The sequence below is a fragment of the Choloepus didactylus genome, chromosome 2, assembly GCF_015220235.1.
Source record: "Choloepus didactylus isolate mChoDid1 chromosome 2, mChoDid1.pri, whole genome shotgun sequence".
Lineage (NCBI taxonomy): Eukaryota > Metazoa > Chordata > Mammalia > Pilosa > Megalonychidae > Choloepus > Choloepus didactylus.
This window is the reverse complement of record NC_051308.1, coordinates 5,295,901-5,314,729: the sequence shown is the minus strand read 5'-3', so window position 1 is coordinate 5,314,729 and position 18,829 is coordinate 5,295,901. Positions and strand designations below refer to the sequence as shown.

The 18,829-nt window shown below is 39.3% G+C and overlaps 1 protein-coding gene across 2 annotated transcripts in view; it reads left to right on the top strand.

The window, feature by feature from the left end:
* Positions 1–406: 406 nt before the first annotated feature.
* RGS17 (regulator of G protein signaling 17) overlaps positions 407–18,829 on the top strand; it is a 141,773-nt gene continuing 123,350 nt past the window's right edge. For both annotated transcript variants that reach the window (XM_037819842.1, XM_037819825.1), the window contains exon 1: positions 407–539. The gene's annotated coding sequence lies outside the window, so the exon portion shown is untranslated. The remainder of the gene's footprint in view (positions 540–18,829) is intronic.

The window sequence follows — 18,829 nt, the reverse complement described above, 5'->3', positions numbered from 1 at the left end:
CCCTTGGAAACGTGCTCACCCATTCTCATGGAATTCCAGGATAAGACAACGTGGGCAGCGGGTGAATGTGGAGTTGTAGAAACAGCGCGGGAGACTCTCCAATCCAGGCTACCGGAGCTTTGCTCGCGAGGGCACCCGCCCAGCCCGAGCGCGCGCCTACAGATCCCGGTGCTTGGGCCGAGCCCAGGCGCACAGGGGGCGCCCACCCAGGGATAGAGGCGGGGGCTGGCCTTGGGGGAGGAGCGGGGCCGGACGCTGGGGCAGGGGCGGACCCTCCAGCGGGGCAGGGGGGAGGAGGGGGAACTGTGCGTCCCGCAGGGCGCATGCGCATCGCCGCCGCTCCCCGCTCCTCCCCGCCCACCCCTCCCTGCCGCCCTCCCCGCCCCCGCCCCGCTGTCCAAGCCTCCCTCGCTCTCTCCTCGCCGGCTGGGTGCTGAAGTTGGGCGGATGGCAGCGAACCAGCTCCGCTAGAGGACCCAGCAGCCCAGCCTCGCGTCCCCGACCGCTCGGTTGCGCTGCCCACCCCTCCAGGAGACGGGGTAAGATGCTGTCTCGAAAGCTAGCGGTGCTAAGTAAATGACATCAAAATGTCTGCTTTATGCCGATGGATGGATTTTTTAAAAACGGGGTGGTAGGGGGGAGGTTGGTGAAGTAAAGAGGGGGCGGAGAGTACACTGCGATACCCCGCGGGGGGAGACTGCGGGCCGCCAGGGGGCTCGGCGGGGCCGCGCTGCGGGTGCGGCAAGTTGCACCCCGCGTCGCTGCCACGTCTGGTCGAGCCCGCTGCCCTCCAGCGTCCTGCCAGCTCAGGGCTCCCGGCGTTCCCGCGGGGTCCTCGGCGCCTTCGCGGAATGAATGGGCAGGGCAGGCTGGGGCGGGGGCGGCCCCGCGGGGGACGCGAGGTCCTACCGATCTATTGCCTGTGTTGGAAAACCGAACGGGCAATAAACAGTTCTTGATCGATCGGACCCCTCGGGGTTTTTCTTTTTCTTTTTCTCTCTTCTCTTTCTTTACCTTTGGGGAAATTCAGGTGGAGACGGTGTAAGCAAAAGGGTTTGCACAAATGGTTACCTTTAGCAGCGGTAAAAGATCTGGTATGTGTATGTGTGTGTAGGTGTGAGTGTAGGGGGTGGGGGGTCCTCTTTTGTTTCTTCTCCTTTCTTTCTTGGCCAAAGAAAACGGAGTTCTCGCGTGTAGGGCACCGGGTAGATTGCACAGCCCCGAGGGACCGAGCCTGAGGAACGCCCACCAAACCTGGGGCCGCTCTCCGGGTGGGCGTTTCTGAGACACCCTGACAGTGTGGGATGGTGGTGCTTTCATTATTGATGGAATCACAGCCTAATTGCTGCCTCCTTCCCAGCCTCCCTCTTCGTGCTGCTGCAGCGGCTGGGTGCAGGCACTCTGCCCTTTTCTCCTCTTCTCCTCACCTCCCTGTCTCCCTGGAAAATGTCGGAGGACTTGAGGCTGGCCTCCGAAGCTGCGGGTGGGAGGTGCTCCTCGCGAGCTGAGGCTGTGGCAGCGCGTGTCCGACGGCCGGCGCCAGCCTCCAGGGTCCCTGGGATCCCGGAGACCGTGCAGAGGTGGCCGGGCTAAAAGGATGCCCGCAGAGCCGGAACCCGCCCTGCGCCCTCTGCCACCGTGAGGATCCCGGGACAGCGGCTCACCTGGGATGATCTAGTCGCTTAGGGAAGGCTGAGCCTGGCCCCTGACATAGTTTTCCTAACCTCCCCGATCCTTCAAGAAATGCTTTCTTCTTTAAAGGAGTCACTGGAGGGTTTGTCTAGAGAAGTTTGCAAGCTTCTCCTAGTTGTTTCTTGTGTGTGTGTTTTGTTTTGTTTTGTTTTGTTTAATTCTTTTACATCGGGATTCTTTCCATCTTGGGATGGCTGTCAAATAAAGAGACTCTTATAATTGGGTTTCTATCTAGAATAAGCATTTCTGGGACTGGATGCCATCTGTATTTCCGGCGTTCATACATTCTGGTTTTCCGGGTGATGAACCCTTCTGAAAATCACTTAATCGGAGAAATGAGAAATTATTTTTACTCTTGTAATGGAAAATAATTTTTTTTTTTTTACTCCTGGATTCATAGCTGCTAGACAGGTGTGTTAAATAATTTTGAAAACCGTGAAACACTTAGTAACTTGTATTTGTTGTAAAGTCTTTTGTGGTAGGAGTAGCAGATATCCATGAAATATCCATCATGGCAGTGCGATGTGTACTCATTAATTCAATTCAATGAGAAGTTTGACCTCCCACAGTTAAGTTACTATTATTAAGCTTTTTTTTTCTTTTAGCATGAACGAAAACAGTAATTAGCACACTCATGGGAGAGTAGATTTATTTACCATTTTTTTAAATCTTATAAACTATGTTTAGAACAACCATGGAAGAGTGGTTTATTGACGTCTTTGGAGATGATAAAACGAGTGTTTATTATTACAAAGAGATTGGGCAATATTATTTCTTAAATATGATGACTCTCCATGGCAATGACACCTGATTTCAGAGCCATGATCACTCATCCTCCCTCCTGAAATTGTAGTCTAAAAATAACAATTAAAAAATAGCTAACACTAACTTACAATGTAAGGCATCTGTGAGGCCAGTTACAATCCTTTTTGTTCTACTTCCTCAACTGCTACTTGGTGTTTAGTCCTCATCCAAGGGAATTTGCTATCCCTGGTCAGTTTTAAGGCATTCAGATTTTCCTTCTCAAATAGGTGTCTCTTTGCCTTTGGGGAATCTTTGCAGGGTCCTAATCTATTTGAACTTGTAGTGTTGTAAGTACAAGACCGTTATCGTTCCTATGGACTTACTATATTTCTTATAAGTTTTTTAAATGTCTTCCTTAACATTTCCTACCACTAGGGAGCTTTGAAGGAAAGGAGAAATATGTATATTCTTACCCATTTGACCACATTATAACAGCCAAATAAAATAAAAGGGAATGATCTAAATCAAAATTGGTGAAATTCTGGTTGATCCATAAACTAAAGAGTAAGAAAGCATTTACCTGTTAATCTAGAGCTGTAGAGATAATGGCCCTTAGATTAGAAGTCCATTTGCTAAAGTACATGGGCTTTTCTGGAAAAGTGGAAAGTGGGCATGGGGACTGAGGTATGAGCTAAGAGGGATGGAATTCTATCAAACTATGTTTCTGCTGAGGATACTTTTTCTGATAGTCCAACTTTGCTTACCTAACAGTGAAGATATTGAGCTACCCAGAAGGGTAAATGCAAGTATTACTGTATACTCAGTGGATGAGAATAATGCTATGTGACATTAAAAGCATTTTATTTCATCTGACTACTACAGTTAGACATAGAGTGTAAGTATGAACGCATTGCAGATGTTTAAAAAATGTATGACATTTCCCAGGTTGGGGGGTGGGCAATGCCCTCAGAAATAAGTTTTTATGGAAAGTTTAAAAAATAAAACAAACCTTTGTTGTAGGTAGCCAGGACTTCTAATGTTAGATTGATGTTGTATACTCCCACCTTCCCTATCTCTCCTCTCTCTCCATCTCCACTGATCCCCCAAAGGATATTTTCCTAAAGTCCAAAGAAACCCATTTTGACTGCCATTGCTACTGTACCATCACCTAGCATAAAGTCTGGTCTAAGGCAGGTGTTAAATAGATATTTCTAAGTGAATAAATTTTACAGAATTGACATGGCTCATAAAAGTCTCTCAAGAGTCAGGATTACATTTTTTTTAAAGACCTCTCAGGCATTTTACCAAGTACACTAGTTTGAGATCCTAAAGGTTCTTGGTCCTATATCTTTTGAGAAAGCAATTTTTAAAATTGTTGTCACTTTGTGAATATATATGTTTTTAATATAGTATTTACATTATTGATTTGCTTCCAAATTATAAAAGCAGTTTTGGATCATCTAGGAAACAGAGAAGAACATTTAACAGAAAATGAAATATTTCCTGTGGGCAGCCATGGATGTGATGGACACGAGCTTTGGGGCAGGCTGACCTTAGCGTGGATCCTTGATTTTCCATTTAATAGCTTCGTCATCATAGACGAGTTAATGACTGGCCCTGAACCTCAATTTCCTCGGATAGACAATTGGGACAAATACCTCTTAGGATGGTTGCAAGCTTAAATACTGAGCAATGTATGTAAAAAGCAGAACATGGGTGTCTGGCAGGTACTGAGTAGTTATACTTTTTCCAATGTCTAAAAAATTGATATTAAAAATATAGAGTACTTTACCACCAGTCCATTTCCTAGCATAAATACACCATTTTTAAAAAGAATTGAATTCATATTGTAGAACTTAATACTTACTTTTTAAAAATTAGCATTACTTTGTTGCTATTTCCCAAGAAATTAAAATTCATATTTAATACAATTTAGTGAGTGAAAAATAGTTCAGCTTATGGATATATCTTTATTTAACCATTCTTTTATTTTTGGACTGTTAGGTTATTTACAATATTTTGGCATTTTAACTGATGTACATCCTGCCGCCTCAATTTTTTTTGCACATTCATATGCATTTTTTTCCTTTAGGCTAGATGTTTAGAACACCTCATTCAAACCACATAATAGCATCTTTTTTTAAATTCCATTTTATTGAGATATATTCACATACCTTACAATCATCCATGGTGTACAATCAACTGTTCACAGTACCATCATATAGTTTGCATTCATCACCCCAATCAATTTTTGAACATTTTCCTTACACCAGAAAGAATAAGAATAAAAAATAAAAGTAAAAAAAAAAAAAACCCAAATCATCTCCCCATCCCATCCTATTTTTCATTTAGTTTTTGTCCCCATTTTTTCTACTCATCCATCCATACACTGGATAAAGGGAGTGTGAGCCACAAGGTTTTCACAATCACACTGTCGCCGCATGTAAGCTACATAGTTATTAGGCGTCTTCAAGAATCAAGGCAGTTTGATAGTTTCAGAATACTGTCTTTTTAAAAATCTTTGCTAACCTGGTAGGTGAAAATGATATTTTCCAAACTTATTTCTTTGGTTACAAATAAGGCTAATTACTTTTTGACTTGCTTTATGAGCAAATTTTATTTTATTATATTTTATTTTTGCCTTTGAGGATGGCTTGTTCATGTCTTTTGCCCATTTTCCACTGGTATTCTGGTAGGCTTTTCTTATTTATTTGAGTGCTGAGGTTACTTAAAAAAAAAAAAAAAAAAAGCCAAAGCAAACAAGGAAAGGAAGTGCTTAATGGCATGGGTTACAGAGATCATTATGACTGGGCCAGGCTCAAACTCAGCTGGCACAGAGCAAACAGCATCAAAGTCTGATGACAGAAGAGCTGCAAGCAGGATTAAGGCTGTCATAGTGTCCATACACTTAGCCATCCTGCTGGCCTTTTTCACATGCATGGTGCCTTGTAGAAGCCCAGAATTACAAGACAGTTTTCTGTCTGATCACTGTACACACAAAAACCTTACTGTAAGGAGCTTGTGCATGAAGAGGTCCCAGATTTCTGTGGATTGTTTCATGGATTGCACTGGGTGATCATTGCTGGCTGCCAGTGTTATAGGAGGACTTGCAAGTTTTCCAGAGATAAATGGAATTGAAAGGAAAGGTGGAAGTGGATAGTGGTCTTACAGGGCATTGATTAAAAATTTTCGTCAGAATTAAATTAATTAAATTTAATTACAAAGCCATATTAGATTAATTCTCTTCTATCTCAAGTTTTAAGACATAGGTGGGATTTAGATATTCAAAAGATGAGAGTCTAATCTAACCTTAATGAGTTCTGATTTGTATTATTTCATATGAGTCAGTGATTTTTAAGTGCCCGGTTTTGACTTTTTTAAATTCCATGATGTTTGAAACATTAGGATTCAAAATCTTAAGATTTAGTTTGGAAAATCCTTTAAATACTAAACTACTTAGATGGTATAAACTTTAATATGTATTGATGGTTCAACTTTATCAAATATAGTACAATCTCAGTAATTCAGAATCAACCAACCTAGAAATCAGATTGAGCTGTGGTGGGAAATACAATCTTGTTTAAATAGAACTGGATTTGGATTCTTATGCTACTATTTACTAGATATATGGACTCTCTCCATCAAACTATAAAAGTACATCATACACATAATTCTAGCTTGAGTGTTAAAAATCTAAACTCTCTGTGAATTTCTTAAATATTGTATTTGAAATAAAAAAAAAAGCCCTGTGTCAATAAATATAATTTTATAATAGACAATGAATGTGATTCATGAAGCAAATATTTACTTCCTTATATTGGGGCTCAGGCTATTCATAGTACAGATGATTGCTATTGAAATACACACGTTATAAATCTAGAGCCATGGTGTTACAATAAAGCAGAAACAACCCAGGGGATATTATGGCATAAATGAAATGAGCAGGTGTTATTTTATTTCTTCAATTATCTCGGATCATCCCTCATACATAGTGAATCAAATCCAAGGAAAACTCTTGTGAAAGTTGACACTTTCTCAATTTATTTCTAGTCTCAATGAAAGGCGGGGCATTTTTTTTGGTGTATTATGAAAGCGTATCTAATCCAGAGATTTTATGAGCTAGTTTTAACTCTAGGAATACCATACCACGTACACTACATCCTGTTAAACCCAACTCTTTTTTCTCGTGCTGCAGTTAATCAAACAAGTCTGCTATATGAAAAACAGCCTTCTATGTGATTTAATTTAGAGGATGTGGGAAACCATATATGGCAAATCGTCTTTGAAAGAAATATGATTTGTTAGAAAGAGCCAAGATTTTAGATTCAGATAACCAGGGATTTTGCCCTAATCTCTTTTACCCTTAGTAGCATTATCTGTAAAATTGAAGGCAATGATTGTATATCGACGTGTTGAAGGATTACATGGAATCATATCTATAAAAATGCTTCATAAATTGGTAATCACCATGCAAGTGTAAATACTGTGCTAGTGTTAAATAATTAAAATAATTACAAGAAACATTGTATAGATGATAAGTGCTCTGAGGGATTTTAATTTCTCATCAATATTTGTCTTAACTTGGGTCCTTATTAATGTCAAAGCCCCCCCCCCCCCATGTGTTTTCTGTGAGTGTTGTCTTTTCCTAATCAGGTTGTTTAGAGAACCATTTAGGTGAACATTCATCCATCTACAAACATTTTTGAGCACGTACTATGTATGTGGCAGGCTCTCTGATATGATTTTGGGTACAAAGGTTAATCAAGCATGGCCCCTTTCCATAGGAGGTTCACATACAGACTTCTTCAACTTATTATTATTTTGCTTTATCTGGTGAGCAATGGGCATTCTAAGCTTACAAGTCAAGACTGAATATAATATGGAGTTAGGAGCAAGGATCTCCTTAAGATTTAGCAGTTTGGGCTAATGGACCCCACAATCTAGGAGCCTCAATCAAGAGCAAGTAAACTGCTGAGCAGGGACTTAGCGATAAGGAGAAGGGAAAGCTGAAAGTGGCTCTGCTTGTGGATAATTTAACAACCACCACCACAACAGCAAAACTACAAAAGACTTGAGGTGCAGCCCTCTTTCCCAAACCCCCCAACTCCCCATCATTACAGTAAAGAATATGTCTGCATACCTCTGTACTTAGGCTCTTTTTCCCCCACTTAAAGCTACCTTGGGTGATCATGATAATATAATTTAAGGTATATTAAAATGTTAGGGTGCAGAGGTGAGCAAAAGGAGACAAAAAGAGTGATGTCCATACTTCCACAGGATCTACATTTCCAGGCAATAACTTGATATTATGAATTTCTCTTGATACTATTGCACTTTAATTTTGGATAATAATCTTTTGCAATATAGTACATTAATCAGAAATCCAGAATATTTTTTTTTAGATGGAAAAAAAATGATTTTGGAGAAAAAAAACTATCTTCATCATTAACCAGTTGAAATCACTAAGGCAATTTGATTTCTAAGTATAGAGGCAAGGTTTATTCTGATCTAGAGAGATTTGATACCATTTATAAAATTAGGGTAAAGACTTCAAATGCTTCCTAGGAAAATCTCCTTAATATACAGTTAATTTGCCTATCTACAGTAATGAAAGACATTGACATTATGAATGAATTAACTTGAAGGTAAGCCAATCCCTCATTTCAGGCACTAAATTTAACTTGCTTGTCATTCAGTTTTTAACTGGGCTGTTAATAAGTAACCATATGTGCTTATTTGAGTTTTGAACCTATTTCTTTCTCAATTTACTTCTACTCAGCCCTACGATACGGCATTTACCTGTGACCTGGAAAATTAGTTTGATCAAGACTCACCAGATGAGAGCAAAGGAAAAATGAGTATCTTACATGAGGGCACTAGTGCCTGGACATTCTATAAAGCAATAAAATAACCTATGTAATTTACAAATTGTTATGACTAAATGAATGCCATATTGTGGAGTACCAAATTTAAATACTCCAATGTGAACTGGAGTATTAAACTCTTCCCTACCTAATCGCTGCCCTCCCCCTTGCATGGGATCTGACCCCCAGGGGTGTAAATCTCCCTGGCAACGCAGGATATGACTCCCAGGGATGAGTCTCGGCCCAGCATCATGGGATTGAGAACATCTTCTTGACCAAAGGAGGGATGCAAGATGAGGCGAAGCAGAGTTTTAGTGGCTAGGAGATTTCAGGTGGATTCAAGCGGTCACTCTGGTGGACGTTCTTATGCATTATATAGATAACACTTTTTAGGTTTTAATGTATTGGAGTGGCTGGAAATAAATACCTGAAACTATCAAACTCCAACCCAATGGCCTGGACTCTTGAGGATGGTTGTGTAACAATGTAGCTTACAAGGGGTGACAGTGTGATTATGAAAACCTTGTGGATCGCACTCCCTTTATCCAATGTGTGGAAGGATGAGTGGAAAAATGGGGACAAAAACTAAATGAAAAATAGGGTGGGATGGGAGGGATGATTTGGGTGTTCTTTTTTAATTTATTTTTTATTCTTATTCTGATTCTTTCTAATGTAAGGAAAATGTAAAGAGGTGGATTGGGGTGATGAATGCATAGCTGTGTGATGGTGCTGTGAACGTTTGACTGTGCAACCTGCATGATTGTGTGGTACGTGAATATATTTCAATAAAACTGAATTTAATTGAAAAAAAAATCTTCCCCACCTACTGTTTGGGCAAAGCTTGACATTTGATTTTCCTCTCTCTTTTTATTATTATCCTTATTAATTATTATTATTATTTAGATAAATTGAGGCAGGATATCAATTCTTTTCATACATTCAACATCTTACAATAAAATGGGTGTTTACTGTTATTTTATATCATTTTAGGGTATTACAATATTTGCCAGAAATTTAAAACATATCAAGAACTCAAATGTTAAATCTCTTAGAAAAAAGAAAACCCTGCTGTTTTATTCTCTTCTGTTAGTCAAGGATAAATTGGCCTGATTCTCATTTTTGTGCTAGTCTGTAAGTAAATAATCCTGGCAATTTTGACTTGAGCTTTCAGAGCTCATATTTTCTTCATCTGCTTATACCTAGTAATCTCAATTTTATTGTTGTAGAAACAGTTTAGACTAAATTACCTATAGTAAATCCACTTTTATTCATATAAATGGTAGGTTTGGTTGAAAGATACATTTATATATCATTTTTACTACTGGAAACCAAGAGATGGAAAAATCCTTATACAACTGGAATTGTCTCCGATTTTAATATAATTTTAATACATTGAAAAGATGACTTTATGTGTCAGTGGATATGTTTGTGTTCGGTAGTGACAAAATGACCTGAAACCTGTGTTCCAAAAGAAAAGATGCATAAATTAGAATACAAGGGAACTAACAATGAGATACGAAGGAAAGGAAAGTAAAAACCAGGAGGTTAAGATCAGAAAGCAAGACTATTAGCTAAAAACTCGTTATATCTTGAAGTATAATATCATCCAATACATTATTATATAACGCTGCTGTATTATGTAACCACTTGTAGCTCTGTGAATTTATGTGACCTAATCTGGAGAAGGTAATTTTTTTCATTAATTCAGTAATTTCATTGACCGAACTTCTGACTAATGCAAGTGGTATTTCATGAGGTAGAATTTCATTACATAAACATGAATTCCAGGGAAAAAAATGTGAAGCACTTTTTTTGAGCTGACATAGGTTACTTTAAATAGTTAAAAATTCTTATAGGTGATAGCAAAATTCTATATAAATCTGCTCCAGATTTTTCTTCTTAAACACAACTACTCCCAAGTCCATCAATTATATTTTTGTTATGTAAAAACCTTTATATTCTGCTTTAAAATACCAGCAATGAAGAAATGAGCATGCGAAGTTGTTTTGTTTTTTTTTTTTTTTTTTTTCCTTTTTTTTTTGAACCACAGAGCAGTGCAAATGACCTAATGTCTAAAATACTTAAGGCTTTGGGGGAGTGACAAGTGTGCTTGGACAAGCTTGTCTGCTCAGTGCCATGGAAGTATCTTTACGGGAATGTGGATTTATGGCTTAGTTTAATCATTGCAAGCAGTTACTCTTTGAAATTGCTGATTTTAACCAAAATCAGCTTTGGCACCCAAGTGTGCTGACATCTGACCACCAGCCCCAAGAGAGTTCTAGTCTGAGTAAGATCTAAAGGAAAAAGAAGGAGGTTGTTATGTGTATAATTATGTCCCCCAAAGAGACATTTTCGAGTCATAACATTTCCTCGCGAGTGTGACCTTATTTGGAAGTAGGGTCTTTGAAGATGTGATTAGTTAAGGAGGCCAAACTGGAGTGGGTGGGCCCCAATCCCATATACTCTAACTTGTATCTATACAAAAAGAGAAAATTCTGGCACAGAAAAAGAGAAGGCGGCCATATGACTGACAACTGGAGCAGGGATTGAAGCCCAAGGATTGCTGACTACCAGCAGAAGCCAGGAAAGAGCCATGGAGCAGAGTCTTCCCTAGAGACTTTGGGGGTGCTTGGCCCTGCCAACATCCCTATTTCAGACTTCCAGAACTACGCGTGAATAAATTTCTGTTGTTTTAAGCTACCCAGTTTGTCATGCTCTGTTGCATCAGCCTTGAAGACTAAGACAGAGGTCATGTACTTGAGACTAGAGCTCAGGGGGTAAAATCTAAAAAGCTAAGTTAGGGACAGGCAGAAATAATAGGAAGAGAGAGAGATCTTTTGGTGCCTTGGTAAATATGGCCAGTGTGGGTCTGAGTTTCCAAGTGTTTGCTTTAGATTCCAAGCTTTCTTCAGGTTCAGCCAGTTATCACTTTCACCCCTGCTGTTCCCTGCCTCCTTCTCCTTAAACAATGCACCATGTAATTGGATCTCTACTCTGTAACTATAACTGGGAATAGTAAAATTAAGTAAACCATAGCCTAGGCTCAAGGAACCTACAGATTAGTTAAAAAGAGAAGATGCATATGTAAATTTCTATTATTATTATAATCTAGGAGAGAAACAAAATGCTGTGAGGACTCAGGAGCTTGAGAATCACTGTAACTGTAAGTGGCCAGACTGAGATTTGGCAAAAGTTTCAAAGAGATAGTGACGTTTTCTCCGATTATTGAAAGACAGAATTTTGACAGAAATTGTCCTTGAGTCCTTCTATGCTCAAGGACAGTAAATAGAGAAAGGCACAAAACTAGGAAAATTCAGAGGACAGTGTGGCACAATTTTCCAGAAGTGGACAGTAAATGTAGGGAATCACAGAATGAGAAGGCCAGAAAGGAGGCTGTTCATATCAAAGTGAAAAGTTTGATTTTCTCTGATAGGTAAAGAGGGACCATTGAAGCTGTCTAAATAGAAGAGTTACAGGCTAAGAGTTGTGCTTTGGAATGGACACTGTCAGGTGTTGGAAAGAACGCTGTACCTAAAAGAGAATAAGGCCCACACGATTGTGGAGGAGAAAAGAATTTATTCACAATTGTTCTAGTTTGCTAATGCTGCCGGAGTGCAAAATACCAGAGAAGGATGGTGGTTTATTTGGTTACACAGTTACAGTCTTAAGGCCATAAAGTGTTCAAGGTAACACATCAGCAATCGGGTACCTTCACTGGAAGATGGCCAATGGTGTCCGGAAAACCTCTGTTAGCTGGGAAGGCAAGTGGCTGGTGTCTGCTTAAAGTTCTGGTTTCAAAATGGTTTTCTCCCAGGATGTTCCTCTCTAGGTGGCAGTTCCTCAAAAATGTCACTCTTGGTTGCTCTTGGGGCATTTGTCCTCTCTTAGCTTCCCCGGAGTAAAAGTCTGCTTTCAACGGGCGTCTTCAAACTGTCTCTCATCTGCACCTACTCTCACAGCTTCTGTGCATTCTTCAAAGTGTTCCTCTTGGCTGTAGCTCCTCTTCAAAATGTCATGCTCTGCTGCACTGAGTTCCTTTTGTTTGTCAGCTCATTTATATGACTCCAGTGATTTAATTTAGACCCACCCTGAATGGATGGGGTAACACCTCCATGGAAATTATCCAATTAGAGTCATCACCCACAGTTGGGTGGGGTGCATTTCCATGCAAACAACCTAATCCAAAAGTTGCAACCTAATCCCCACTAACATGTCTGCCCCACAAGATTGCATCAATTTCTGGGGGACATAATACATTCAAAGCAGCACAACGATCTTGCAAGAATGGATGCCCAACCAAAAATGTGGCAGGTCTGCGGAACAATAGAACATAGCAATATTTATACCCTAAGCCTAACATGCAAGTCCCTCCCCTGTTTCTCCATTGGCTGGATACTCCAGAGGGTACAGCCTATCTGAGACAGCTAACTAGCCTGCCTTTGGGATTTTAAATTGTACAGCCTATCCAAGAGAGCTAACTAGCCCACCTTTGATTATACCACACATTCCTTTACATTCCAGTTACTCTGGTTATTGCTTGTTTTTACCCATATAAGGAGCTAGTGCCAACTCTGGACTTAAGTCAGGGGCCCTTTCCCCACTCCCTCCTAACTGCGGAGCTGGTTCAAGCTAGTTTTGCAGCCCTTTGTTCAGTAAGTTTCATTTCTCCCATTTCACGCCATTTTGTGTGAAAGCTAAACTTGATTCTATTCTTACACAGGTCTATGCAGTGGAAGGTAGAAGGGACGTAGAAGCATGATTTTAGATGTCTAGGGAAGAGAAAATGCAGCGGAATTGGGAAACAATTCAAGTTCCCAACCTAGGCCAATAGAATGATGATGCTGTGAGAACATGTTAGATTCACAGCCCCCTGGACTTGGTCATCACTGGGATTTGTAATGCATAAAAGGACCCTTAAAGCTGATGTAAAAGATTTGAGTCTGTGTGCCTGGGTTCCAATAAGATATGGAGAAATCAAAACAAGAAGAGATAAAGAAGAAATAAGTTGAGGTCAGTTTGGGAAATAGTTTGGCATATATATCAGAGTTCACACAGATGTTTAGCAGGCAGTTGATTAAAACATCCTCAGCGAACAAGTTCAAAGAAATGTTGCTATATTAGGTAACTTTCTTGGGGTAGAGTAGGAACATGTTGGAAGTAAAGTAGTTATCTTAGGTTAGTTGTCTTTTTCTTACTCCCTTGTTATGGTCTCTTTGAAATGTTCTTTTATTGTATGTTTTTTTTTTCTTAATTATTTTTTTTTATTTTTTTATTTTTCATACAGTTGATTTAAAACAAAAAAAAAAGTTAAAAAACAAGGAAAAAAATATGTAGAGACCCCTTGAGGAGCCTGTGGAGAATGCAGGGGTGTTGGCCTACCCCACCTTGATGGTTGCTAACATGACCAGAGACATAGGGGACTGGTGGTTTGATGGGTTGAGCCCTCTACCACAGGTTTTACCCTTGGGAAGACGGTTGCTGCAAAGGAGAGGCTAGGCCTCCCTATAATTGTGCCTAAGATCCTCCTCCCGAATGCCTCTTTGTTGCTCAGATGTAGCCCTCTCTCTCTAGCTAAGCCAACCTGAAAGATGAAATCGCTGCCCTCCCCCCTACATGGGATCAGACACCCAGGGGAGTGAATCTCCCTGGCAACGTGGAATATGACTCCCGGGTAGGAATGTAGACCCGGCATCGTGGGATGGAGAACATCTTCTTGACCAAAAGGGGGATGTGAAAGGAAATGAAATAAGCTTCAGTGGCAGAGAGATTCCAAAAGGAGCCGAGAGGTCACTCTGGTGGGCGCTGTTACGCACAATTTAGACAACTCTTTTTAGGTTCTAAAGAATTGGGGTAGTTGGTGGTAGATACCTGAAACTATCAAACTACAACCCAGAACCCATGAATCTTGAAGACAATTGTATAAAAATGTAGCTTATAAGGGGTGACAATGGGATTGGGAAAGCGATAAGGACCACACTCCCCTTTGTCTAGTTTATGGATGGATGAGTAGAAAAACAGGGGAAGGAAACAAACAGACAGACAAAGATACCCAGTGTTCCTTTTTGCTTTAATTGCTCTTTTTCACTTTAATTATTATTCTTGTTATTTTTGTGTGTGTGCTAATGAAGGTGTCAGGGATTGATTTAGGTGATGAAAGTACAAGTATGTAACGGTACTGTGAACAATCGAATGCACGATTTGTTTTGTATGACTGCGTGGTATGTGAATATATCTCAATAAAATGAAGATTTAAAAAAAAAAAAAAATCCTCAGGGATACAAAATGTATCAAAGACCTAAATGTAAGAGCTGAAACCATAAAGCCTAGAAGGAAACATAGGGTCAAATCTGCATGAGTTTAGATTTGGCAATGGTTTCTTAAGGATGACACCCAAATAACAAGCAACAAAAGAGAAAATAGATATAATCAACTTCATTAAAATTAAATACTTTTGCACATCCAAGGATGCTATCAAGAGAGTGAAAAGACAACCCCTAGAATGATAGGAAATATTTGTAAATTATATATCTGATAAGGGTTTAATACCCAAAATATATAAAGAACTCTTACAGCTCAACAACAAAAAGACAACTCAGTTTTAAAAGTGAGCAGAGGACTTAAATAGACATTATCTGGATAAAGGGAATGTTGGTCACAACGTTTTCACAATCAAATGGTCACCTTGTAAAAGCTATATAGTTACACAATGACCATATGGATGGCCAATAAGCATATCAAAAGATGCTCAACATCATTAGTCGTTAGGGAAATTCAAACCAAATCAAAACCACAGTGAGATACCACTTCTCACCTACTAAGATGGCTGTAATGAAAAAAATGGAAAATATCAAGGACTTGGAGAAATTGAAACCCTGATGTATTTCTGGTAGGAATGTAAAATGGTACACCTACTATGGAAATCAGTATGGCAGTTCCTGAAAAAGTTAAACATAGAGTTACCATATGATCCAGGAATTCCACTTCTATATACCCAAATAAATTGAAAGCAGGAACTCAAATAGATACTAGTATACTGATGTTCACAGTAGCATTACTCACAATAAACATAGGTGGAAACAATCAAAGTGTCCATGAACACATTAATGGCTAAACAAAATGTGGTATATCCATAAAATGGAATACTGTTCAGTCATAAAAAGGAATTGTGCTCTAATACATGCTACTACATGGATGAACCTTGAAGATATCATATTGAGTGAAATAAGCCAGACACAAAGGGACAAATATTGTATGATCCACTAATACGAAAAAATCGAGAATGAGCAAATTCACAAAGAAAGTAAGTTAGAGGTTATCGAGAGATTGAGGCAGAGAGGAATGGGGAGTTGTTGTTTAATGGATACAGAGTTTCTATTTGTGGTGATGAAAACTTTTGGAAATAGATAGTAGTGATGGATGTACAACTTTGTAAATTTAATTCATGCCGCTGACTTGTACCATGAAAGATGGTTAAAGTGGCAAATTTTTTGTTATATATGTATTTTACCACAATAAAAAATAAGGCCTCAGGGCAGCATTACTCCATGCAGCAACTGCTAAAGAAACTGAAAAAGAGATTAGAGTTCAATTAGAGATATGATGAAATGGAGTTGGTTAGGACTAAGGTAAATCAAAATGCAGGGTAAAGGATGATACTGACTATATTTTAAAACTTCAACTTCTGTGTGAGTCCAAAGGAAGGCCCATTATTTGGTACAAAATTTAAACTTTCTGTAGCACACTATCTAATGTAACCTGCATGGTCAGTTTATTTAAACAAATAATTACCTGGAACCTAGAGTAGGGAAGAGATCCTGTTATTCTGTATAGGTTAATGTAATACCCCAATACAGTCCATATTATTTGGGACAGAAAATAATATTTGCAAAGTCCCCTTGACAGACTGAGGAAAAATGTGGAAACATTAAATTTCTGCACCTGGGGAACTCCTTATGATCTCTCAAGCATTAGGGATTCCCAATTTAATAAGCCAAGCCCTCAATCTTGGGGCTTGCCCTCATGAAACATTTCTGCAATGGGGAGGCTAAGCCTACTTACAATTATGCCAAAGAGTCACCCCCAAAGCACCTCTTTGATTGCTCATATGTGGCCTCTCTCACTAAGCCAACTCTGCTTACATGACTCCCAGGGGTGAGCTTGACCCTGGCATCGTGGGGTTGAGAAAGCCTTCTTGACCAAAAAGGGGAAGAGAAATGAAACAATCAAGTTTCAGTGACTAGAGAGATTTCAGGTAGAATCAAGAGGTCATTCTGGAGGTTATTCATATTCATCATATAGACACTCCTTTTCGGTGTCAAGTGTGTTAGAATAGATAGAAGGAAATACCCGAAACTGTTGAACTGTAATCCAGTAGCCTTAATTCTTAATGATGATTGTGTAACTGTATAGCTTTTACAGGGTGACCATCTGATTGTGAAAACATTGTGACCGACATTCCCTTTATCCAGTGTATGGGCAGATGAGTAATAAAATAAAGAAAAATAAATAAGTAAATAATGGGGGGGGGGGGATAAGGAGTATGGGATGTTTTGGATGTTCTTTTTAATTTTTTTGAGTAATGTTCTAAAATTGATTTTGGTGATGAATGGATTCAAGTATGGTGATTGTATTCTTTGGATGGATTATATGGTGTGTGTATGTATCTCAATAAAATTGCATTAAAGAAAAGGTCTCAGGGATATCAGTTGATTAATCAGGAAGCAACGAGTGTGATCTTAGGCTGTGTCATTAGAGACATACGGTGTCTAGAATAAGATTGGTAACAGTTCTGTTCTGTTTTGCATATATTCAAATCACAGCTGGAATGCTATTTTGAATTTGGTTCTAGACACCATGGTTCATAATATGTATGGTGAAATTAACTTATAAAAATAAGAATAACTCAAGTGAGAAATGATTGGAGCAAATCATAACCTGAAATAGAGAGGTTTCCTTGGAGAATATGTGTGTTTTGCCATTTGGAAGAGAGCCATGTGAAGTGATTAGACTAATTATAATTGTCCCAATGATGCAATGGAAATAGTGAAACCAACCACATGGCAGGGTTGTGAAGAGATCATATGTGCAAAGCCCTGGCACACATTTGGCCTTCAGTGCTTTGAGCTCTTGTTCCTCTTAGGAATAGCATTAGAACGAGTGGGTATGTGTCATACAGAGAGATTTTGCCATTCTATTGGAAATACCTTTATAACGGTCAAAGCCAGCAATAATAAGATGGACTGCCTTGAGAGGTGGTGAGTTTGAAATACTGTTTCTTTTTAAGCCCTTGAAGTCCCAGGTGTAGTATCAAGATGAGATCTACAGAAGCCCGTGGGGCAGTTATAATTCTTGTGAACAGAGACTAGTTGGGCATCTGAATACTCCTGCATCTGAAAAGATCAGCATATGAGACAGCAATACAGAGGACCGTGTCCTAGAGAGCAAAAAAAATAATTAGGAAGGTGGGGGAGAGGGCAGTTGAGTGTACTACAAAACATGGATACAATTGTTGCAATAGGAGCACTACATTTTAGCTCCGAGTTTCCTGGTGGCCATAGTAAAAGGTGGAACAGGACAGGTTACTTATCACCCATTGATTGATTAAAGAAAACAATTTTCCAGAAGAACTTTTATTTCCTTGTACTAAATTCTTTGAAGAGCATATACCATGGATTCAAGAACAGTGAGTAACATATTAGTCAGTGTGGTCAACAGTGGTTGTTAAGATGCAGAGAGTTAACAACTGGGAGAGTTAAGGCAGGCATACACTTGGCAGAAATGTTATGGAGAGGATTTTACGACTGGAAGGATGAGTGAACTGCAAGGGATTCATTCAAACTCTGAGATTTAAATTGAGGTTCCAGTAGTTTGGAATGCAAACTCAGGAAAAAGGCTGGAGCTGGAAGTGAAATTTGGAAATCTTTTACACAGAGGGGACAGTAGTAGGGAATTGCCAAAAGGAAAAAGTGCAGAGAGTGGATGAGATCTGAGAATAGAATTGTGGGGTCTATCTGCATTTAATGAATATGTGGAAAAAAGAAGGAAACTTTTTTAAAAAATGAAAATAAAGTGTTAAAAAGAGAATGGAACATACTGTAGCATTTCATGAAACCAAGGAAGTAGAGATGTTTTTAACAAATTTTATTCACATTTATATTGATCTTCCAAACAGAGTGGGCAGAAAGAGACAGGATTCAGAAGGAAGAACAGCTGTGTTGTGTCATGAGGCAGAAAAGATGATGACCAAGACGATGCACTAGATTCTGCAATGAATAAATTCCTTGTGATTGTCTAGAAAGCACTTGTGATTGATGATTTACATATAATCTATTCCAGAATGTTTGAGACAACTTCAATAAAAGCACTGTCACATAAGGCAGTGAAAACAAAATCAAGTTAAGAAACCACAAGGCGAAATAATTAGGAAGGGGGAGGCATTTGAGTGTACTACAAAACATGGATACAATTGTTGTTGCAATAGGAGCACTACATTTTAGCTTTGAAGTTCCTGGCGGCCTCAGTAAAAGGGG